Source organism: Conger conger, chromosome 17 (genome assembly GCF_963514075.1).
Source record: "Conger conger chromosome 17, fConCon1.1, whole genome shotgun sequence".
Classification (NCBI taxonomy): domain Eukaryota; kingdom Metazoa; phylum Chordata; class Actinopteri; order Anguilliformes; family Congridae; genus Conger; species Conger conger.
In genome coordinates, this window is record NC_083776.1 from 39,950,808 (window position 1) to 39,972,207 (window position 21,400).

Consider the following 21,400-nt stretch of genomic DNA (forward strand, 5'->3'; position numbering starts at 1 on the left):
CTGAGTATTCGGCTAGCAGCCCGTCAAGTCACAATGTCTAGCCGGTTCAAAAGTCTGATTTGCGCTCTTGCGGCTAGCCGCATAAACGATGGCAACCTTTTCATTCATGTACTTCTTTTTTTTTCATGTGTTTATTATTTTGGCGTTTTCCCACCGCATTTCAAGGACGACTTTCTGTTTCCCCACAATGCAACAGTGTACATCGCCCTCAACCGCAAACAGAGCGCATTTCAGTCGCGGTGATGTCACGTCGAACACCAAGCCAGAGCCCTGCCGAAATGCGACACCTAAATGGACAAGTGACCGTGTGCAAGATGCGACGTGAGTTCCAAACGGTTCGTCGGTTGTGCTTGAAAATGGCCTCAAATTAAAGCTGACAGTCTGCACTTGAACTTGGTTGTCGTTGTGTCCTTTCAAACTGAAATCGCTAGAGCGCAGAACCAAAAGAAGAAAAACACGTGCCACTGTCCAATGAAGTGCGGCGCTCACTGTAACTCGGCAATCCTGCTTCATGATAGGCTACAGACGTGTAAGGAAAATGTGCGGTACTCTTGGTGTGAAGTGAATTTGCATTGCACTGATTTAGCCTGTGTTGTGTCTAAAATAGCGCCGTACGTAATGAATTTGGATGCTAGCCTTGTTCCTTTGCAATGCGCTGCCCAAGTGTCTGGGTAAGACATGAGAAGCATAAACGGGTAATAGACTAAACGATATAGCACTGTGCGCGACGTGTTTTGAACGTTGTGAAACAGCAGCGCCTGTCCAAAAGCATAGTGAAAAAAGCTTACAGCACCTGGTATTCCCAGGCGGTCTCCCATCCAAGTACTAACCGGGCCCGACCCTGCTTAGCTTCCGAGATCAGGCGTATTCAGAGTGGTATGGCCGTAAGCGAAGGAAAGGCAGCACAAGGGGGTATTTGCACATTAATCGAGTCTATCGTTTGACCACGTGACCAGGGGAGAGCGCGAACGCAGTCCCCCACTAGCAGAAATTATGCAGTCGAGATTCCCACATTTGAGGAATTCGCAGGGGTCAACACAGCCGGAGTGCAATGGCCGAGCCTCGCCCTGGGTGAACCGCCTTCGTGATCACGGTATCTCCCCTGCCAGGTAAGTATGAGTTGGAATCCGCAAGGGATGGGCCGGACCGCTAGGTGGTACGTTGCACAGTTACGGTTTCTGAGTATTCGGCTAGCAGCCCGTCAAGTCACAATGTCTAGCCGGTTCAAAAGTCTGATTTGCGCTCTTGCGGCTAGCCGCATAAACGATGGCAACCTTTTCATTCATGTACTTCTTTTTTTTTCATGTGTTTATTATTTTGGCGTTTTCCCACCGCATTTCAAGGACGACTTTCTGTTTCCCCACAATGCAACAGTGTACATTGCCCTCAACCGCAAACAGAGCGCATTTCAGTCGCGGTGATGTCACGTCGAACACCAAGCCAGAGCCCTGCCGAAATGCGACACCTAAATGGACAAGTGACCGTGTGCAAGATGCGACGTGAGTTCCAAACGGTTCGTCGGGTGTGCTTGAAAATGGCCTCAAATTAAAGCTGACAGTCTGCACTTGAACTTGGTTGTCGTTGTGTCCTTTCAAACTGAAATCGCTAGAGCGCAGAACCAAAAGAAGAAAAACACGTGCCACTGTCCAATGAAGTGCGGCGCTCACTGTAACTCGGCAATCCTGCTTCATGATAGGCTACAGACGTGTAAGGAAAATGTGCGGTACTCTTGGTGTGAAGTGAATTTGCATTGCACTGATTTAGCCTGTGTTGTGTCTAAAATAGCGCCGTACGTAATGAATTTGGATGCTAGCCTTGTTCCTTTGCAATGCGCTGCCCAAGTGTCTGGGTAAGACATGAGAAGCATAAACGGGTAATAGACTAAACGATATAGCACTGTGCGCGACGTGTTTTGAACGTTGTGAAACAGCAGCGCCTGTCCAAAAGCATAGTGAAAAAAGCTTACAGCACCTGGTATTCCCAGGCGGTCTCCCATCCAAGTACTAACCGGGCCCGACCCTGCTTAGCTTCCGAGATCAGGCGTATTCAGAGTGGTATGGCCGTAAGCGAAGGAAAGGCAGCACAAGGGGGTATTTGCACATTAATCGAGTCTATCGTTTGACCACGTGACCAGGGGAGAGCGCGAACGCAGTCCCCCACTAGCAGAAATTATGCAGTCGAGATTCCCACATTTGAGGAATTCGCAGGGGTCAACACAGCCGGAGTGCAATGGCCGAGCCTCGCCCTGGGTGAACCGCCTTCGTGATCACGGTATCTCCCCTGCCAGGTAAGTATGAGTTGGAATCCGCAAGGGATGGGCCGGACCGCTAGGTGGTACGTTGCACAGTTACGGTTTCTGAGTATTCGGCTAGCAGCCCGTCAAGTCACAATGTCTAGCCGGTTCAAAAGTCTGATTTGCGCTCTTGCGGCTAGCCGCATAAACGATGGCAACCTTTTCATTCATGTACTTCTTTTTTTTTCATGTGTTTATTATTTTGGCGTTTTCCCACCGCATTTCAAGGACGACTTTCTGTTTCCCCACAATGCAACAGTGTACATTGCCCTCAACCGCAAACAGAGCGCATTTCAGTCGCGGTGATGTCACGTCGAACACCAAGCCAGAGCCCTGCCGAAATGCGACACCTAAATGGACAAGTGACCGTGTGCAAGATGCGACGTGAGTTCCAAACGGTTCGTCGGGTGTGCTTGAAAATGGCCTCAAATTAAAGCTGACAGTCTGCACTTGAACTTGGTTGTCGTTGTGTCCTTTCAAACTGAAATCGCTAGAGCGCAGAACCAAAAGAAGAAAAACACGTGCCACTGTCCAATGAAGTGCGGCGCTCACTGTAACTCGGCAATCCTGCTTCATGATAGGCTACAGACGTGTAAGGAAAATGTGCGGTACTCTTGGTGTGAAGTGAATTTGCATTGCACTGATTTAGCCTGTGTTGTGTCTAAAATAGCGCCGTACGTAATGAATTTGGATGCTAGCCTTGTTCCTTTGCAATGCGCTGCCCAAGTGTCTGGGTAAGACATGAGAAGCATAAACGGGTAATAGACTAAACGATATAGCACTGTGCGCGACGTGTTTTGAACGTTGTGAAACAGCAGCGCCTGTCCAAAAGCATAGTGAAAAAAGCTTACAGCACCTGGTATTCCCAGGCGGTCTCCCATCCAAGTACTAACCGGGCCCGACCCTGCTTAGCTTCCGAGATCAGGCGTATTCAGAGTGGTATGGCCGTAAGCGAAGGAAAGGCAGCACAAGGGGGTATTTGCACATTAATCGAGTCTATCGTTTGACCACGTGACCAGGGGAGAGCGCGAACGCAGTCCCCCACTAGCAGAAATTATGCAGTCGAGATTCCCACATTTGAGGAATTCGCAGGGGTCAACACAGCCGGAGTGCAATGGCCGAGCCTCGCCCTGGGTGAACCGCCTTCGTGATCACGGTATCTCCCCTGCCAGGTAAGTATGAGTTGGAATCCGCAAGGGATGGGCCGGACCGCTAGGTGGTACGTTGCACAGTTACGGTTTCTGAGTATTCGGCTAGCAGCCCGTCAAGTCACAATGTCTAGCCGGTTCAAAAGTCTGATTTGCGCTCTTGCGGCTAGCCGCATAAACGATGGCAACCTTTTCATTCATGTACTTCTTTTTTTTTCATGTGTTTATTATTTTGGCGTTTTCCCACCGCATTTCAAGGACGACTTTCTGTTTCCCCACAATGCAACAGTGTACATCGCCCTCAACCGCAAACAGAGCGCATTTCAGTCGCGGTGATGTCACGTCGAACACCAAGCCAGAGCCCTGCCGAAATGCGACACCTAAATGGACAAGTGACCGTGTGCAAGATGCGACGTGAGTTCCAAACGGTTCGTCGGGTGTGCTTGAAAATGGCCTCAAATTAAAGCTGACAGTCTGCACTTGAACTTGGTTGTCGTTGTGTCCTTTCAAACTGAAATCGCTAGAGCGCAGAACCAAAAGAAGAAAAACACGTGCCACTGTCCAATGAAGTGCGGCGCTCACTGTAACTCGGCAATCCTGCTTCATGATAGGCTACAGACGTGTAAGGAAAATGTGCGGTACTCTTGGTGTGAAGTGAATTTGCATTGCACTGATTTAGCCTGTGTTGTGTCTAAAATAGCGCCGTACGTAATGAATTTGGATGCTAGCCTTGTTCCTTTGCAATGCGCTGCCCAAGTGTCTGGGTAAGACATGAGAAGCATAAACGGGTAATAGACTAAACGATATAGCACTGTGCGCGACGTGTTTTGAACGTTGTGAAACAGCAGCGCCTGTCCAAAAGCATAGTGAAAAAAGCTTACAGCACCTGGTATTCCCAGGCGGTCTCCCATCCAAGTACTAACCGGGCCCGACCCTGCTTAGCTTCCGAGATCAGGCGTATTCAGAGTGGTATGGCCGTAAGCGAAGGAAAGGCAGCACAAGGGGGTATTTGCACATTAATCGAGTCTATCGTTTGACCACGTGACCAGGGGAGAGCGCGAACGCAGTCCCCCACTAGCAGAAATTATGCAGTCGAGATTCCCACATTTGAGGAATTCGCAGGGGTCAACACAGCCGGAGTGCAATGGCCGAGCCTCGCCCTGGGTGAACCGCCTTCGTGATCACGGTATCTCCCCTGCCAGGTAAGTATGAGTTGGAATCCGCAAGGGATGGGCCGGACCGCTAGGTGGTACGTTGCACAGTTACGGTTTCTGAGTATTCGGCTAGCAGCCCGTCAAGTCACAATGTCTAGCCGGTTCAAAAGTCTGATTTGCGCTCTTGCGGCTAGCCGCATAAACGATGGCAACCTTTTCATTCATGTACTTCTTTTTTTTTCATGTGTTTATTATTTTGGCGTTTTCCCACCGCATTTCAAGGACGACTTTCTGTTTCCCCACAATGCAACAGTGTACATTGCCCTCAACCGCAAACAGAGCGCATTTCAGTCGCGGTGATGTCACGTCGAACACCAAGCCAGAGCCCTGCCGAAATGCGACACCTAAATGGACAAGTGACCGTGTGCAAGATGCGACGTGAGTTCCAAACGGTTCGTCGGGTGTGCTTGAAAATGGCCTCAAATTAAAGCTGACAGTCTGCACTTGAACTTGGTTGTCGTTGTGTCCTTTCAAACTGAAATCGCTAGAGCGCAGAACCAAAAGAAGAAAAACACGTGCCACTGTCCAATGAAGTGCGGCGCTCACTGTAACTCGGCAATCCTGCTTCATGATAGGCTACAGACGTGTAAGGAAAATGTGCGGTACTCTTGGTGTGAAGTGAATTTGCATTGCACTGATTTAGCCTGTGTTGTGTCTAAAATAGCGCCGTACGTAATGAATTTGGATGCTAGCCTTGTTCCTTTGCAATGCGCTGCCCAAGTGTCTGGGTAAGACATGAGAAGCATAAACGGGTAATAGACTAAACGATATAGCACTGTGCGCGACGTGTTTTGAACGTTGTGAAACAGCAGCGCCTGTCCAAAAGCATAGTGAAAAAAGCTTACAGCACCTGGTATTCCCAGGCGGTCTCCCATCCAAGTACTAACCGGGCCCGACCCTGCTTAGCTTCCGAGATCAGGCGTATTCAGAGTGGTATGGCCGTAAGCGAAGGAAAGGCAGCACAAGGGGGTATTTGCACATTAATCGAGTCTATCGTTTGACCACGTGACCAGGGGAGAGCGCGAACGCAGTCCCCCACTAGCAGAAATTATGCAGTCGAGATTCCCACATTTGAGGAATTCGCAGGGGTCAACACAGCCGGAGTGCAATGGCCGAGCCTCGCCCTGGGTGAACCGCCTTCGTGATCACGGTATCTCCCCTGCCAGGTAAGTATGAGTTGGAATCCGCAAGGGATGGGCCGGACCGCTAGGTGGTACGTTGCACAGTTACGGTTTCTGAGTATTCGGCTAGCAGCCCGTCAAGTCACAATGTCTAGCCGGTTCAAAAGTCTGATTTGCGCTCTTGCGGCTAGCCGCATAAACGATGGCAACCTTTTCATTCATGTACTTCTTTTTTTTTCATGTGTTTATTATTTTGGCGTTTTCCCACCGCATTTCAAGGACGACTTTCTGTTTCCCCACAATGCAACAGTGTACATTGCCCTCAACCGCAAACAGAGCGCATTTCAGTCGCGGTGATGTCACGTCGAACACCAAGCCAGAGCCCTGCCGAAATGCGACACCTAAATGGACAAGTGACCGTGTGCAAGATGCGACGTGAGTTCCAAACGGTTCGTCGGGTGTGCTTGAAAATGGCCTCAAATTAAAGCTGACAGTCTGCACTTGAACTTGGTTGTCGTTGTGTCCTTTCAAACTGAAATCGCTAGAGCGCAGAACCAAAAGAAGAAAAACACGTGCCACTGTCCAATGAAGTGCGGCGCTCACTGTAACTCGGCAATCCTGCTTCATGATAGGCTACAGACGTGTAAGGAAAATGTGCGGTACTCTTGGTGTGAAGTGAATTTGCATTGCACTGATTTAGCCTGTGTTGTGTCTAAAATAGCGCCGTACGTAATGAATTTGGATGCTAGCCTTGTTCCTTTGCAATGCGCTGCCCAAGTGTCTGGGTAAGACATGAGAAGCATAAACGGGTAATAGACTAAACGATATAGCACTGTGCGCGACGTGTTTTGAACGTTGTGAAACAGCAGCGCCTGTCCAAAAGCATAGTGAAAAAAGCTTACAGCACCTGGTATTCCCAGGCGGTCTCCCATCCAAGTACTAACCGGGCCCGACCCTGCTTAGCTTCCGAGATCAGGCGTATTCAGAGTGGTATGGCCGTAAGCGAAGGAAAGGCAGCACAAGGGGGTATTTGCACATTAATCGAGTCTATCGTTTGACCACGTGACCAGGGGAGAGCGCGAACGCAGTCCCCCACTAGCAGAAATTATGCAGTCGAGATTCCCACATTTGAGGAATTCGCAGGGGTCAACACAGCCGGAGTGCAATGGCCGAGCCTCGCCCTGGGTGAACCGCCTTCGTGATCACGGTATCTCCCCTGCCAGGTAAGTATGAGTTGGAATCCGCAAGGGATGGGCCGGACCGCTAGGTGGTACGTTGCACAGTTACGGTTTCTGAGTATTCGGCTAGCAGCCCGTCAAGTCACAATGTCTAGCCGGTTCAAAAGTCTGATTTGCGCTCTTGCGGCTAGCCGCATAAACGATGGCAACCTTTTCATTCATGTACTTCTTTTTTTTTCATGTGTTTATTATTTTGGCGTTTTCCCACCGCATTTCAAGGACGACTTTCTGTTTCCCCACAATGCAACAGTGTACATCGCCCTCAACCGCAAACAGAGCGCATTTCAGTCGCGGTGATGTCACGTCGAACACCAAGCCAGAGCCCTGCCGAAATGCGACACCTAAATGGACAAGTGACCGTGTGCAAGATGCGACGTGAGTTCCAAACGGTTCGTCGGGTGTGCTTGAAAATGGCCTCAAATTAAAGCTGACAGTCTGCACTTGAACTTGGTTGTCGTTGTGTCCTTTCAAACTGAAATCGCTAGAGCGCAGAACCAAAAGAAGAAAAACACGTGCCACTGTCCAATGAAGTGCGGCGCTCACTGTAACTCGGCAATCCTGCTTCATGATAGGCTACAGACGTGTAAGGAAAATGTGCGGTACTCTTGGTGTGAAGTGAATTTGCATTGCACTGATTTAGCCTGTGTTGTGTCTAAAATAGCGCCGTACGTAATGAATTTGGATGCTAGCCTTGTTCCTTTGCAATGCGCTGCCCAAGTGTCTGGGTAAGACATGAGAAGCATAAACGGGTAATAGACTAAACGATATAGCACTGTGCGCGACGTGTTTTGAACGTTGTGAAACAGCAGCGCCTGTCCAAAAGCATAGTGAAAAAAGCTTACAGCACCTGGTATTCCCAGGCGGTCTCCCATCCAAGTACTAACCGGGCCCGACCCTGCTTAGCTTCCGAGATCGGGCGTATTCAGAGTGGTATGGCCGTAAGCGAAGGAAAGGCAGCACAAGGGGGTATTTGCACATTAATCGAGTCTATCGTTTGACCACGTGATCAGGGGAGAGCGCGAACGCAGTCCCCCACTAGCAGAAATTATACAGTCGAGATTCCCACATTTGAGGAATTCGCAGGGGTCAACACAGCCGGAGTGCAATGGCCGAGCCTCGCCCTGGGTGAACCGCCTTCGTGATCACGGTATCTCCCCTGCCAGGTAAGTATGAATTGGAATCCGCAAGGGATGGGCCGGACCGCTAGGTGGTACGTTGCACAGTTACGGTTTCTGAGTATTCGGCTAGCAGCCCGTCAAGTCACAATGTCTAGCCGGTTCAAAAGTCTGATTTGCGCTCTTGCGGCTAGCCGCATAAACGATGGCAACCTTTTCATTCATGTACTTCTTTTTTTTTCATGTGTTTATTATTTTGGCGTTTTCCCACCGCATTTCAAGGACGACTTTCTGTTTCCCCACAATGCAACAGTGTACATTGCCCTCAACCGCAAACAGAGCGCATTTCAGTCGCGGTGATGTCACGTCGAACACCAAGCCAGAGCCCTGCCGAAATGCGACACCTAAATGGACAAGTGACCGTGTGCAAGATGCGACGTGAGTTCCAAACGGTTCGTCGGGTGTGCTTGAAAATGGCCTCAAATTAAAGCTGACAGTCTGCACTTGAACTTGGTTGTCGTTGTGTCCTTTCAAACTGAAATCGCTAGAGCGCAGAACCAAAAGAAGAAAAACACGTGCCACTGTCCAATGAAGTGCGGCGCTCACTGTAACTCGGCAATCCTGCTTCATGATAGGCTACAGACGTGTAAGGAAAATGTGCGGTACTCTTGGTGTGAAGTGAATTTGCATTGCACTGATTTAGCCTGTGTTGTGTCTAAAATAGCGCCGTACGTAATGAATTTGGATGCTAGCCTTGTTCCTTTGCAATGCGCTGCCCAAGTGTCTGGGTAAGACATGAGAAGCATAAACGGGTAATAGACTAAACGATATAGCACTGTGCGCGACGTGTTTTGAACGTTGTGAAACAGCAGCGCCTGTCCAAAAGCATAGTGAAAAAAGCTTACAGCACCTGGTATTCCCAGGCGGTCTCCCATCCAAGTACTAACCGGGCCCGACCCTGCTTAGCTTCCGAGATCAGGCGTATTCAGAGTGGTATGGCCGTAAGCGAAGGAAAGGCAGCACAAGGGGGTATTTGCACATTAATCGAGTCTATCGTTTGACCACGTGACCAGGGGAGAGCGCGAACGCAGTCCCCCACTAGCAGAAATTATGCAGTCGAGATTCCCACATTTGAGGAATTCGCAGGGGTCAACACAGCCGGAGTGCAATGGCCGAGCCTCGCCCTGGGTGAACCGCCTTCGTGATCACGGTATCTCCCCTGCCAGGTAAGTATGAGTTGGAATCCGCAAGGGATGGGCCGGACCGCTAGGTGGTACGTTGCACAGTTACGGTTTCTGAGTATTCGGCTAGCAGCCCGTCAAGTCACAATGTCTAGCCGGTTCAAAAGTCTGATTTGCGCTCTTGCGGCTAGCCGCATAAACGATGGCAACCTTTTCATTCATGTACTTCTTTTTTTTCATGTGTTTATTATTTTGGCGTTTTCCCACCGCATTTCAAGGACGACTTTCTGTTTCCGCACAATGCAACAGTGTACATCGCCCTCAACCGCAAACAGAGCGCATTTCAGTCGCGGTGATGTCACGTCGAACACCAAGCCAGAGCCCTGCCGAAATGCGACACCTAAATGGACAAGTGACCGTGTGCAAGATGCGACGTGAGTTCCAAACGGTTCGTCGGGTGTGCTTGAAAATGGCCTCAAATTAAAGCTGACAGTCTGCACTTGAACTTGGTTGTCGTTGTGTCCTTTCAAACTGAAATCGCTAGAGCGCAGAACCAAAAGAAGAAAAACACGTGCCACTGTCCAATGAAGTGCGGCGCTCACTGTAACTCGGCAATCCTGCTTCATGATAGGCTACAGACGTGTAAGGAAAATGTGCGGTACTCTTGGTGTGAAGTGAATTTGCATTGCACTGATTTAACCTGTGTTGTGTCTAAAATAGCGCCGTACGTAATGAATTTGGATGCTAGCCTTGTTCCTTTGCAATGCGCTGCCCAAGTGTCTGGGTAAGACATGAGAAGCATAAACGGGTAATAGACTAAACGATATAGCACTGTGCGCGACGTGTTTTGAACGTTGTGAAACAGCAGCGCCTGTCCAAAAGCATAGTGAAAAAAGCTTACAGCACCTGGTATTCCCAGGCGGTCTCCCATCCAAGTACTAACCGGGCCCGACCCTGCTTAGCTTCCGAGATCGGGCGTATTCAGAGTGGTATGGCCGTAAGCGAAGGAAAGGCAGCACAAGGGGGTATTTGCACATTAATCGAGTCTATCGTTTGACCACGTGATCAGGGGAGAGCGCGAACGCAGTCCCCCACTAGCAGAAATTATACAGTCGAGATTCCCACATTTGAGGAATTCGCAGGGGTCAACACAGCCGGAGTGCAATGGCCGAGCCTCGCCCTGGGTGAACCGCCTTCGTGATCACGGTATCTCCCCTGCCAGGTAAGTATGAGTTGGAATCCGCAAGGGATGGGCCGGACCGCTAGGTGGTACGTTGCACAGTTACGGTTTCTGAGTATTCGGCTAGCAGCCCGTCAAGTCACAATGTCTAGCCGGTTCAAAAGTCTGATTTGCGCTCTTGCGGCTAGCCGCATAAACGATGGCAACCTTTTCATTCATGTACTTCTTTTTTTTTCATGTGTTTATTATTTTGGCGTTTTCCCACCGCATTTCAAGGACGACTTTCTGTTTCCGCACAATGCAACAGTGTACATCGCCCTCAACCGCAAACAGAGCGCATTTCAGTCGCGGTGATGTCACGTCGAACACCAAGCCAGAGCCCTGCCGAAATGCGACACCTAAATGGACAAGTGACCGTGTGCAAGATGCGACGTGAGTTCCAAACGGTTCGTCGGGTGTGCTTGAAAATGGCCTCAAATTAAAGCTGACAGTCTGCACTTGAACTTGGTTGTCGTTGTGTCCTTTCAAACTGAAATCGCTAGAGCGCAGAACCAAAAGAAGAAAAACACGTGCCACTGTCCAATGAAGTGCGGCGCTCACTGTAACTCGGCAATCCTGCTTCATGATAGGCTACAGACGTGTAAGGAAAATGTGCGGTACTCTTGGTGTGAAGTGAATTTGCATTGCACTGATTTAGCCTGTGTTGTGTCTAAAATAGCGCCGTACGTAATGAATTTGGATGCTAGCCTTGTTCCTTTGCAATGCGCTGCCCAAGTGTCTGGGTAAGACATGAGAAGCATAAACGGGTAATAGACTAAACGATATAGCACTGTGCGCGACGTGTTTTGAACGTTGTGAAACAGCAGCGCCTGTCCAAAAGCATAGTGAAAAAAGCTTACAGCACCTGGTATTCCCAGGCGGTCTCCCATCCAAGTACTAACCGGGCCCGACCCTGCTTAGCTTCCGAGATCGGGCGTATTCAGAGTGGTATGGCCGTAAGCGAAGGAAAGGCAGCACAAGGGGGTATTTGCACATTAATCGAGTCTATCGTTTGACCACGTGATCAGGGGAGAGCGCGAACGCAGTCCCCCACTAGCAGAAATTATACAGTCGAGATTCCCACATTTGAGGAATTCGCAGGGGTCAACACAGCCGGAGTGCAATGGCCGAGCCTCGCCCTGGGTGAACCGCCTTCGTGATCACGGTATCTCCCCTGCCAGGTAAGTATGAGTTGGAATCCGCAAGGGATGGGCCGGACCGCTAGGTGGTACGTTGCACAGTTACGGTTTCTGAGTATTCGGCTAGCAGCCCGTCAAGTCACAATGTCTAGCCGGTTCAAAAGTCTGATTTGCGCTCTTGCGGCTAGCCGCATAAACGATGGCAACCTTTTCATTCATGTACTTCTTTTTTTTTTCATGTGTTTATTATTTTGGCGTTTTCCCACCGCATTTCAAGGACGACTTTCTGTTTCCCCACAATGCAACAGTGTACATTGCCCTCAACCGCAAACAGAGCGCATTTCAGTCGCGGTGATGTCACGTCGAACACCAAGCCAGAGCCCTGCCGAAATGCGACCTAAATGGACAAGTGACCGTGTGCAAGATGCGACGTGAGTTCCAAACGGTTCGTCGGGTGTGCTTGAAAATGGCCTCAAATTAAAGCTGACAGTCTGCACTTGAACTTGGTTGTCGTTGTGTCCTTTCAAACTGAAATCGCTAGAGCGCAGAACCAAAAGAAGAAAAACACGTGCCACTGTCCAATGAAGTGCGGCGCTCACTGTAACTCGGCAATCCTGCTTCATGATAGGCTACAGACGTGTAAGGAAAATGTGCGGTACTCTTGGTGTGAAGTGAATTTGCATTGCACTGATTTAGCCTGTGTTGTGTCTAAAATAGCGCCGTACGTAATGAATTTGGATGCTAGCCTTGTTCCTTTGCAATGCGCTGCCCAAGTGTCTGGGTAAGACATGAGAAGCATAAACGGGTAATAGACTAAACGATATAGCACTGTGCGCGACGTGTTTTGAACGTTGTGAAACAGCAGCGCCTGTCCAAAAGCATAGTGAAAAAAGCTTACAGCACCTGGTATTCCCAGGCGGTCTCCCATCCAAGTACTAACCGGGCCCGACCCTGCTTAGCTTCCGAGATCGGGCGTATTCAGAGTGGTATGGCCGTAAGCGAAGGAAAGGCAGCACAAGGGGGTATTTGCACATTAATCGAGTCTATCGTTTGACCACGTGATCAGGGGAGAGCGCGAACGCAGTCCCCCACTAGCAGAAATTATACAGTCGAGATTCCCACATTTGAGGAATTCGCAGGGGTCAACACAGCCGGAGTGCAATGGCCGAGCCTCGCCCTGGGTGAACCGCCTTCGTGATCACGGTATCTCCCCTGCCAGGTAAGTATGAGTTGGAATCCGCAAGGGATGGGCCGGACCGCTAGGTGGTACGTTGCACAGTTACGGTTTCTGAGTATTCGGCTAGCAGCCCGTCAAGTCACAATGTCTAGCCGGTTCAAAAGTCTGATTTGCGCTCTTGCGGCTAGCCGCATAAACGATGGCAACCTTTTCATTCATGTACTTCTTTTTTTTTCATGTGTTTATTATTTTGGCGTTTTCCCACCGCATTTCAAGGACGACTTTCTGTTTCCCCACAATGCAACAGTGTACATCGCCCTCAACCGCAAACAGAGCGCATTTCAGTCGCGGTGATGTCACGTCGAACACCAAGCCAGAGCCCTGCCGAAATGCGACACCTAAATGGACAAGTGACCGTGTGCAAGATGCGACGTGAGTTCCAAACGGTTCGTCGGGTGTGCTTGAAAATGGCCTCAAATTAAAGCTGACAGTCTGCACTTGAACTTGGTTGTCGTTGTGTCCTTTCAAACTGAAATCGCTAGAGCGCAGAACCAAAAGAAGAAAAACACGTGCCACTGTCCAATGAAGTGCGGCGCTCACTGTAACTCGGCAATCCTGCTTCATGATAGGCTACAGACGTGTAAGGAAAATGTGCGGTACTCTTGGTGTGAAGTGAATTTGCATTGCACTGATTTAGCCTGTGTTGTGTCTAAAATAGCGCCGTACGTAATGAATTTGGATGCTAGCCTTGTTCCTTTGCAATGCGCTGCCCAAGTGTCTGGGTAAGACATGAGAAGCATAAACGGGTAATAGACTAAACGATATAGCACTGTGCGCGACGTGTTTTGAACGTTGTGAAACAGCAGCGCCTGTCCAAAAGCATAGTGAAAAAAGCTTACAGCACCTGGTATTCCCAGGCGGTCTCCCATCCAAGTACTAACCGGGCCCGACCCTGCTTAGCTTCCGAGATCGGGCGTATTCAGAGTGGTATGGCCGTAAGCGAAGGAAAGGCAGCACAAGGGGGTATTTGCACATTAATCGAGTCTATCGTTTGACCACGTGATCAGGGGAGAGCGCGAACGCAGTCCCCCACTAGCAGAAATTATACAGTCGAGATTCCCACATTTGAGGAATTCGCAGGGGTCAACACAGCCGGAGTGCAATGGCCGAGCCTCACCCTGGGTGAACCGCCTTCGTGATCACGGTATCTCCCCTGCCAGGTAAGTATGAGTTGGAATCCGCAAGGGATGGGCCGGACCGCTAGGTGGTACGTTGCACAGTTACGGTTTCTGAGTATTCGGCTAGCAGCCCGTCAAGTCACAATGTCTAGCCGGTTCAAAAGTCTGATTTGCGCTCTTGCGGCTAGCCGCATAAACGATGGCAACCTTTTCATTCATGTACTTCTTTTTTTTTCATGTGTTTATTATTTTGGCGTTTTCCCACCGCATTTCAAGGACGACTTTCTGTTTCCCCACAATGCAACAGTGTACATTGCCCTCAACCGCAAACAGAGCGCATTTCAGTCGCGGTGATGTCACGTCGAACACCAAGCCAGAGCCCTGCCGAAATGCGACACCTAAATGGACAAGTGACCGTGTGCAAGATGCGACGTGAGTTCCAAACGGTTCGTCGGGTGTGCTTGAAAATGGCCTCAAATTAAAGCTGACAGTCTGCACTTGAACTTGGTTGTCGTTGTGTCCTTTCAAACTGAAATCGCTAGAGCGCAGAACCAAAAGAAGAAAAACACGTGCCACTGTCCAATGAAGTGCGGCGCTCACTGTAACTCGGCAATCCTGCTTCATGATAGGCTACAGACGTGTAAGGAAAATGTGCGGTACTCTTGGTGTGAAGTGAATTTGCATTGCACTGATTTAGCCTGTGTTGTGTCTAAAATAGCGCCGTACGTAATGAATTTGGATGCTAGCCTTGTTCCTTTGCAATGCGCTGCCCAAGTGTCTGGGTAAGACATGAGAAGCATAAACGGGTAATAGACTAAACGATATAGCACTGTGCGCGACGTGTTTTGAACGTTGTGAAACAGCAGCGCCTGTCCAAAAGCATAGTGAAAAAAGCTTACAGCACCTGGTATTCCCAGGCGGTCTCCCATCCAAGTACTAACCGGGCCCGACCCTGCTTAGCTTCCGAGATCGGGCGTATTCAGAGTGGTATGGCCGTAAGCGAAGGAAAGGCAGCACAAGGGGGTATTTGCACATTAATCGAGTCTATCGTTTGACCACGTGATCAGGGGAGAGCGCGAACGCAGTCCCCCACTAGCAGAAATTATACAGTCGAGATTCCCACATTTGAGGAATTCGCAGGGGTCAACACAGCCGGAGTGCAATGGCCGAGCCTCGCCCTGGGTGAACCGCCTTCGTGATCACGGTATCTCCCCTGCCAGGTAAGTATGAGTTGGAATCCGCAAGGGATGGGCCGGACCGCTAGGTGGTACGTTGCACAGTTACGGTTTCTGAGTATTCGGCTAGCAGCCCGTCAAGTCACAATGTCTAGCCGGTTCAAAAGTCTGATTTGCGCTCTTGCGGCTAGCCGCATAAACGATGGCAACCTTTTCATTCATGTACTTCTTTTTTTTTCATGTGTTTATTATTTTGGCGTTTTCCCACCGCATTTCAAGGACGACTTTCTGTTTCCCCACAATGCAACAGTGTACATTGCCCTCAACCGCAAACAGAGCGCATTTCAGTCGCGGTGATGTCACGTCGAACACCAAGCCAGAGCCCTGCCGAAATGCGACACCTAAATGGACAAGTGACCGTATGCAAGATGCGACGTGAGTTCCAAACGGTTCGTCGGGTGTGCTTGAAAATGGCCTCAAATTAAAGCTGACAGTCTGCACTTGAACTTGGTTGTCGTTGTGTCCTTTCAAACTGAAATCGCTAGAGCGCAGAACCAAAAGAAGAAAAACACGTGCCACTGTCCAATGAAGTGCGGCGCTCACTGTAACTCGGCAATCCTGCTTCATGATAGGCTACAGACGTGTAAGGAAAATGTGCGGTACTCTTGGTGTGAAGTGAATTTGCATTGCACTGATTTAGCCTGTGTTGTGTCTAAAATAGCGCCGTACGTAATGAATTTGGATGCTAGCCTTGTTCCTTTGCAATGCGCTGCCCAAGTGTCTGGGTAAGACATGAGAAGCATAAACGGGTAATAGACTAAACGATATAGCACTGTGCGCGACGTGTTTTGAACGTTGTGAAACAGCAGCGCCTGTCCAAAAGCATAGTGAAAAAAGCTTACAGCACCTGGTATTCCCAGGCGGTCTCCCATCCAAGTACTAACCGGGCCCGACCCTGCTTAGCTTCCGAGATCGGGCGTATTCAGAGTGGTATGGCCGTAAGCGAAGGAAAGGCAGCACAAGGGGGTATTTGCACATTAATCGAGTCTATCGTTTGACCACGTGATCAGGGGAGAGCGCGAACGCAGTCCCCCACTAGCAGAAATTATACAGTCGAGATTCCCACATTTGAGGAATTCGCAGGGGTCAACACAGCCGGAGTGCAATGGCCGAGCCTCGCCCTGGGTGAACCGCCTTCGTGATCACGGTATCTCCCCTGCCAGGTAAGTATGAGTTGGAATCCGCAAGGGATGGGCCGGACCGCTAGGTGGTACGTTGCACAGTTACGGTTTCTGAGTATTCGGCTAGCAGCCCGTCAAGTCACAATGTCTAGCCGGTTCAAAAGTCTGATTTGCGCTCTTGCGGCTAGCCGCATAAACGATGGCAACCTTTTCATTCATGTACTTCTTTTTTTTTCATGTGTTTATTATTTTGGCGTTTTCCCACCGCATTTCAAGGACGACTTTCTGTTTCCCCACAATGCAACAGTGTACATTGCCCTCAACCGCAAACAGAGCGCATTTCAGTCGCGGTGATGTCACGTCGAACACCAAGCCAGAGCCCTGCCGAAATGCGACACCTAAATGGACAAGTGACCGTGTGCAAGATGCGACGTGAGTTCCAAACGGTTCGTCGGGTGTGCTTGAAAATGGCCTCAAATTAAAGCTGACAGTCTGCACTTGAACTTGGTTGTCGTTGTGTCCTTTCAAACTGAAATCGCTAGAGCGCAGAACCAAAAGAAGAAAAACACGTGCCACTGTCCAATGAAGTGCGGCGCTCACTGTAACTCGGCAATCCTGCTTCATGATAGGCTACAGACGTGTAAGGAAAATGTGCGGTACTCTTGGTGTGAAGTGAATTTGCATTGCACTGATTTAGCCTGTGTTGTGTCTAAAATAGCGCCGTACGTAATGAATTTGGATGCTAGCCTTGTTCCTTTGCAATGCGCTGCCCAAGTGTCTGGGTAAGACATGAGAAGCATAAACGGGTAATAGACTAAACGATATAGCACTGTGCGCGACGTGTTTTGAACGTTGTGAAACAGCAGCGCCTGTCCAAAAGCATAGTGAAAAAAGCTTACAGCACCTGGTATTCCCAGGCGGTCTCCCATCCAAGTACTAACCGGGCCCGACCCTGCTTAGCTTCCGAGATCGGGCGTATTCAGAGTGGTATGGCCGTAAGCGAAGGAAAGGCAGCACAAGGGGGTATTTGCATATTAATCGAGTCTATCGTTTGACCACGTGATCAGGGGAGAGCGCGAACGCAGTCCCCCACTAGCAGAAATTATACAGTCGAGATTCCCACATTTGAGGAATTCGCAGGGGTCAACACAGCCGGAGTGCAATGGCCGAGCCTCGCCCTGGGTGAACCGCCTTCGTGATCACGGTATCTCCCCTGCCAGGTAAGTATGAGTTGGAATCCGCAAGGGATGGGCCGGACCGCTAGGTGGTACGTTGCACAGTTACGGTTTCTGAGTATTCGGCTAGCAGCCCGTCAAGTCACAATGTCTAGCCGGTTCAAAAGTCTGATTTGCGCTCTTGCGGCTAGCCGCATAAACGATGGCAACCTTTTCATTCATGTACTTCTTTTTTTTTCATGTGTTTATTATTTTGGCGTTTTCCCACTGCATTTCAAGGACGACTTTCTGTTTCCCCACAATGCAACAGTGTACATTGCCCTCAACCGCAAACAGAGCGCATTTCAGTCGCGGTGATGTCACGTCGAACACCAAGCCAGAGCCCTGCCGAAATGCGACACCTAAATGGACAAGTGACCGTGTGCAAGATGCGACGTGAGTTCCAAACGGTTCGTCGGGTGTGCTTGAAAATGGCCTCAAATTAAAGCTGACAGTCTGCACTTGAACTTGGTTGTCGTTGTGTCCTTTCAAACTGAAATCGCTAGAGCGCAGAACCAAAAGAAGAAAAACACGTGCCACTGTCCAATGAAGTGCGGCGCTCACTGTAACTCGGCAATCCTGCTTCATGATAGGCTACAGACGTGTAAGGAAAATGTGCGGTACTCTTGGTGTGAAGTGAATTTGCATTGCACTGATTTAGCCTGTGTTGTGTCTAAAATAGCGCCGTACGTAATGAATTTGGATGCTAGCCTTGTTCCTTTGCAATGCGCTGCCCAAGTGTCTGGGTAAGACATGAGAAGCATAAACGGGTAATAGACTAAACGATATAGCACTGTGCGCGACGTGTTTTGAACGTTGTGAAACAGCAGCGCCTGTCCAAAAGCATAGTGAAAAAAGCTTACAGCACCTGGTATTCCCAGGCGGTCTCCCATCCAAGTACTAACCGGGCCCGACCCTGCTTAGCTTCCGAGATCGGGCGTATTCAGAGTGGTATGGCCGTAAGCGAAGGAAAGGCAGCACAAGGGGGTATTTGCACATTAATCGAGTCTATCGTTTGACCACGTGATCAGGGGAGAGCGCGAACGCAGTCCCCCACTAGCAGAAATTATACAGTCGAGATTCCCACATTTGAGGAATTCGCAGGGGTCAACACAGCCGGAGTGCAATGGCCGAGCCTCGCCCTGGGTGAACCGCCTTCGTGATCACGGTATCTCCCCTGCCAGGTAAGTATGAGTTGGAATCCGCAAGGGATGGGCCGGACCGCTAGGTGGTACGTTGCACAGTTACGGTTTCTGAGTATTCGGCTAGCAGCCCGTCAAGTCACAATGTCTAGCCGGTTCAAAAGTCTGATTTGCGCTCTTGCGGCTAGCCGCATAAACGATGGCAACCTTTTCATTCATGTACTTCTTTTTTTTTTCATGTGTTTATTATTTTGGCGTTTTCCCACCGCATTTCAAGGACGACTTTCTGCTTCCCCACAATGCAACAGTGTACATTGCCCTCAACCGCAAACAGAGCGCATTTCAGTCGCGGTGATGTCACGTCGAACACCAAGCCAGAGCCCTGCCGAAATGCGACACCTAAATGGACAAGTGACCGTGTGCAAGATGCGACGTGAGTTCCAAACGGTTCGTCGGGTGTGCTTGAAAATGGCCTCAAATTAAAGCTGACAGTCTGCACTTGAACTTGGTTGTCGTTGTGTCCTTTCAAACTGAAATCGCTAGAGCGCAGAACCAAAAGAAGAAAAACACGTGCCACTGTCCAATGAAGTGCGGCGCTCACTGTAACTCGGCAATCCTGCTTCATGATAGGCTACAGACGTGTAAGGAAAATGTGCGGTACTCTTGGTGTGAAGTGAATTTGCATTGCACTGATTTAGCCTGTGTTGTGTCTAAAATAGCGCCGTACGTAATGAATTTGGATGCTAGCCTTGTTCCTTTGCAATGCGCTGCCCAAGTGTCTGGGTAAGACATGAGAAGCATAAACGGGTAATAGACTAAACGATATAGCACTGTGCGCGACGTGTTTTGAACGTTGTGAAACAGCAGCGCCTGTCCAAAAGCATAGTGAAAAAAGCTTACAGCACCTGGTATTCCCAGGCGGTCTCCCATCCAAGTACTAACCGGGCCCGACCCTGCTTAGCTTCCGAGATCGGGCGTATTCAGAGTGGTATGGCCGTAAGCGAAGGAAAGGCAGCACAAGGGGGTATTTGCACATTAATCGAGTCTATCGTTTGACCACGTGATCAGGGGAGAGCGCGAACGCAGTCCCCCACTAGCAGAAATTATACAGTCGAGATTCCCACATTTGAGGAATTCGCAGGGGTCAACACAGCCGGAGTGCAATGGCCGAGCCTCGCCCTGGGTGAACCTTTTTCCTTTTAAAAGATTTTATTGTATCTTCACAGATATACAGTTTAAATCACGTTTACATTTTACATGGTCAAGGTTTTCCTCTTAAATATAAATAGTCACATACATAAATACACACACAAAAACCACATACTAACATCCATGGATACATAAAAAACATATAAAGCACATACAAATCTAAAACAGTAAAATGTAAGAAATTTTTATTGTTATTATTCTTATTATTATTCTTTTTTTTTTTTTTTAAAGGCAAAGTCTTACAAAACCCCAGACCACAACCCAAAAAAGTACACAATTTTTCCTTTAAAACCAACCACTTTTGTACAGAACAGAATGTGTCTTTAACAATATCACACCACCCAGACCATTTACCAACACAAAGTACCTGGCTCCTGTGATCTGTCTCAGTCCAGGCCCACAGCGTCCCAAGCGTCTGCCCCCCACATGCTCCGCGCCTTCTCTCGTCCATGCCTCCTCCAGTCCCGCCTCATGTAGTCCTTTACGGAGGCCTTCGCGATCAGCCACGCCTCCTGTGGTGACAAGGCCCGGTCCTCCAACACGAGGAAAGACCTGCACGTCCAAAGGCCCCATCTGCAGGCGTTTAAAGACAGCCATGCTGTCCTCCCTTTAGGGCCTCCCAGCACTGTCCTGCCCCCACCAAACAACACCAGCTGCCCGTCTAAAATTCCTCCGGTCAGGAAAAACCGGAGCAGCGGTAGGGCCAGCCTCCAGAATCTCTGGGCGTACTCACAGTCCCACAGGGCGTGACGGACAGTCTCCGGCTCCAGGCAAGCTTCTCGGGGGCAGACCGCAGTCCTCGCCATTCGGCGTGCGTGCATCACTGCACGGACCGACAGGACGCCATGGGCGATTAGCCAGGCCATGTCTTTGTGTCGGTTAAACAGGTCCGGATGGGTCACCGCGCTCCAAATCCTCTCGGCTTGGCCTAGTGCCAGCCCGCGCACCGGACACATCGGATCCCTGGCCTGCACAAAAGAGAACAAAAGATGGTGAGAAGTTAAAACCTCCACTCCCTCCTTCTCCAACCCAAATCTTTTTAAAAAAGCCGGTACTGGCTGATAAAAACCGGGCGTAACAAAGGCGACCGGTACTGTCAGCGGCACTTTCACTATTTCCAGTCGCCTAAAATAACCCCCCATAAAAAACCGAACAAAGAAACCCGCTTTAGTAGACAAAGACACACATAAAGACACATGTAACGAGACAAACCTACACATTAAAAATCTATAAAAATCAGGGACCCCCCTCCCCCCTTGCCCTCCAGCTCTTTTCACCCACTCCCTCCGGATCCGTTCCCATCCCCCTCCCCATAAAAAACGAAAAACAATACGGTCCAGCCGAGACAGAACAGAACGTGACGGTACAAACACAACACCCACGAACAACAACAACGGCAACAACACAGACTTAATAATTAAAATTTTTCCCTCCATAGTCAATTGCCTCAACTGCC

General features: G+C 49.6%; 16 non-coding genes and 18 pseudogenes across 16 annotated transcripts; all 34 read right to left on the reverse strand.

Moving 5' to 3' along the window:
* Positions 1 to 781: 781 nt before the first annotated feature.
* Positions 782 to 890, reverse strand: LOC133117467 (5S ribosomal RNA; annotated as a pseudogene).
* Positions 891 to 953: 63 nt separating this feature from the next.
* On the reverse strand, positions 954 to 1,117 carry LOC133117652 (U1 spliceosomal RNA). Its single transcript, XR_009706196.1, has one exon. It is a non-coding gene; the product is annotated as a U1 spliceosomal RNA (small nuclear RNA).
* Positions 1,118 to 1,959: 842 nt separating this feature from the next.
* Positions 1,960 to 2,068, reverse strand: LOC133117468 (5S ribosomal RNA; annotated as a pseudogene).
* A 63-nt stretch (positions 2,069 to 2,131) lies between these two features.
* On the reverse strand, positions 2,132 to 2,295 carry LOC133117653 (U1 spliceosomal RNA). The gene has a single exon (XR_009706197.1). It is a non-coding gene; the product is annotated as a U1 spliceosomal RNA (small nuclear RNA).
* An 842-nt stretch (positions 2,296 to 3,137) lies between these two features.
* On the reverse strand, positions 3,138 to 3,246 carry LOC133117469 (5S ribosomal RNA; annotated as a pseudogene).
* A 63-nt stretch (positions 3,247 to 3,309) lies between these two features.
* Positions 3,310 to 3,473, reverse strand: LOC133117654 (U1 spliceosomal RNA). Its single transcript, XR_009706198.1, has one exon. It is a non-coding gene; the product is annotated as a U1 spliceosomal RNA (small nuclear RNA).
* An 842-nt stretch (positions 3,474 to 4,315) lies between these two features.
* On the reverse strand, positions 4,316 to 4,424 carry LOC133117470 (5S ribosomal RNA; annotated as a pseudogene).
* A 63-nt stretch (positions 4,425 to 4,487) lies between these two features.
* On the reverse strand, positions 4,488 to 4,651 carry LOC133117655 (U1 spliceosomal RNA). The gene has a single exon (XR_009706199.1). It is a non-coding gene; the product is annotated as a U1 spliceosomal RNA (small nuclear RNA).
* Positions 4,652 to 5,493: 842 nt separating this feature from the next.
* Positions 5,494 to 5,602, reverse strand: LOC133117471 (5S ribosomal RNA; annotated as a pseudogene).
* Positions 5,603 to 5,665: 63 nt separating this feature from the next.
* LOC133117656 (U1 spliceosomal RNA) lies at positions 5,666 to 5,829 on the reverse strand. The gene has a single exon (XR_009706200.1). It is a non-coding gene; the product is annotated as a U1 spliceosomal RNA (small nuclear RNA).
* Positions 5,830 to 6,671: 842 nt separating this feature from the next.
* LOC133117472 (5S ribosomal RNA) lies at positions 6,672 to 6,780 on the reverse strand (annotated as a pseudogene).
* Positions 6,781 to 6,843: 63 nt separating this feature from the next.
* LOC133117657 (U1 spliceosomal RNA) lies at positions 6,844 to 7,007 on the reverse strand. The gene has a single exon (XR_009706201.1). It is a non-coding gene; the product is annotated as a U1 spliceosomal RNA (small nuclear RNA).
* Positions 7,008 to 7,849: 842 nt separating this feature from the next.
* LOC133117388 (5S ribosomal RNA) lies at positions 7,850 to 7,958 on the reverse strand (annotated as a pseudogene).
* A 63-nt stretch (positions 7,959 to 8,021) lies between these two features.
* On the reverse strand, positions 8,022 to 8,185 carry LOC133117155 (U1 spliceosomal RNA). The gene has a single exon (XR_009705956.1). It is a non-coding gene; the product is annotated as a U1 spliceosomal RNA (small nuclear RNA).
* Positions 8,186 to 9,027: 842 nt separating this feature from the next.
* On the reverse strand, positions 9,028 to 9,136 carry LOC133117474 (5S ribosomal RNA; annotated as a pseudogene).
* Positions 9,137 to 9,199: 63 nt separating this feature from the next.
* LOC133117658 (U1 spliceosomal RNA) lies at positions 9,200 to 9,363 on the reverse strand. The gene has a single exon (XR_009706202.1). It is a non-coding gene; the product is annotated as a U1 spliceosomal RNA (small nuclear RNA).
* Positions 9,364 to 10,204: 841 nt separating this feature from the next.
* On the reverse strand, positions 10,205 to 10,313 carry LOC133117390 (5S ribosomal RNA; annotated as a pseudogene).
* A 63-nt stretch (positions 10,314 to 10,376) lies between these two features.
* On the reverse strand, positions 10,377 to 10,540 carry LOC133117156 (U1 spliceosomal RNA). Its single transcript, XR_009705957.1, has one exon. It is a non-coding gene; the product is annotated as a U1 spliceosomal RNA (small nuclear RNA).
* Positions 10,541 to 11,382: 842 nt separating this feature from the next.
* On the reverse strand, positions 11,383 to 11,491 carry LOC133117391 (5S ribosomal RNA; annotated as a pseudogene).
* Positions 11,492 to 11,554: 63 nt separating this feature from the next.
* On the reverse strand, positions 11,555 to 11,718 carry LOC133117157 (U1 spliceosomal RNA). The gene has a single exon (XR_009705958.1). It is a non-coding gene; the product is annotated as a U1 spliceosomal RNA (small nuclear RNA).
* Positions 11,719 to 12,559: 841 nt separating this feature from the next.
* Positions 12,560 to 12,668, reverse strand: LOC133117392 (5S ribosomal RNA; annotated as a pseudogene).
* Positions 12,669 to 12,731: 63 nt separating this feature from the next.
* Positions 12,732 to 12,895, reverse strand: LOC133117159 (U1 spliceosomal RNA). The gene has a single exon (XR_009705960.1). It is a non-coding gene; the product is annotated as a U1 spliceosomal RNA (small nuclear RNA).
* An 842-nt stretch (positions 12,896 to 13,737) lies between these two features.
* Positions 13,738 to 13,846, reverse strand: LOC133117393 (5S ribosomal RNA; annotated as a pseudogene).
* Positions 13,847 to 13,909: 63 nt separating this feature from the next.
* On the reverse strand, positions 13,910 to 14,073 carry LOC133117751 (U1 spliceosomal RNA). The gene has a single exon (XR_009706291.1). It is a non-coding gene; the product is annotated as a U1 spliceosomal RNA (small nuclear RNA).
* Positions 14,074 to 14,915: 842 nt separating this feature from the next.
* On the reverse strand, positions 14,916 to 15,024 carry LOC133117394 (5S ribosomal RNA; annotated as a pseudogene).
* Positions 15,025 to 15,087: 63 nt separating this feature from the next.
* LOC133117160 (U1 spliceosomal RNA) lies at positions 15,088 to 15,251 on the reverse strand. The gene has a single exon (XR_009705961.1). It is a non-coding gene; the product is annotated as a U1 spliceosomal RNA (small nuclear RNA).
* An 842-nt stretch (positions 15,252 to 16,093) lies between these two features.
* On the reverse strand, positions 16,094 to 16,202 carry LOC133117396 (5S ribosomal RNA; annotated as a pseudogene).
* Positions 16,203 to 16,265: 63 nt separating this feature from the next.
* Positions 16,266 to 16,429, reverse strand: LOC133117161 (U1 spliceosomal RNA). Its single transcript, XR_009705962.1, has one exon. It is a non-coding gene; the product is annotated as a U1 spliceosomal RNA (small nuclear RNA).
* Positions 16,430 to 17,271: 842 nt separating this feature from the next.
* Positions 17,272 to 17,380, reverse strand: LOC133117397 (5S ribosomal RNA; annotated as a pseudogene).
* Positions 17,381 to 17,443: 63 nt separating this feature from the next.
* Positions 17,444 to 17,607, reverse strand: LOC133117162 (U1 spliceosomal RNA). The gene has a single exon (XR_009705963.1). It is a non-coding gene; the product is annotated as a U1 spliceosomal RNA (small nuclear RNA).
* An 842-nt stretch (positions 17,608 to 18,449) lies between these two features.
* Positions 18,450 to 18,558, reverse strand: LOC133117398 (5S ribosomal RNA; annotated as a pseudogene).
* Positions 18,559 to 18,621: 63 nt separating this feature from the next.
* LOC133117163 (U1 spliceosomal RNA) lies at positions 18,622 to 18,785 on the reverse strand. Its single transcript, XR_009705964.1, has one exon. It is a non-coding gene; the product is annotated as a U1 spliceosomal RNA (small nuclear RNA).
* An 843-nt stretch (positions 18,786 to 19,628) lies between these two features.
* LOC133117399 (5S ribosomal RNA) lies at positions 19,629 to 19,737 on the reverse strand (annotated as a pseudogene).
* Positions 19,738 to 19,800: 63 nt separating this feature from the next.
* LOC133117242 (U1 spliceosomal RNA) lies at positions 19,801 to 19,946 on the reverse strand (annotated as a pseudogene).
* Between the last annotated feature and the right edge of the window lie 1,454 nt (positions 19,947 to 21,400).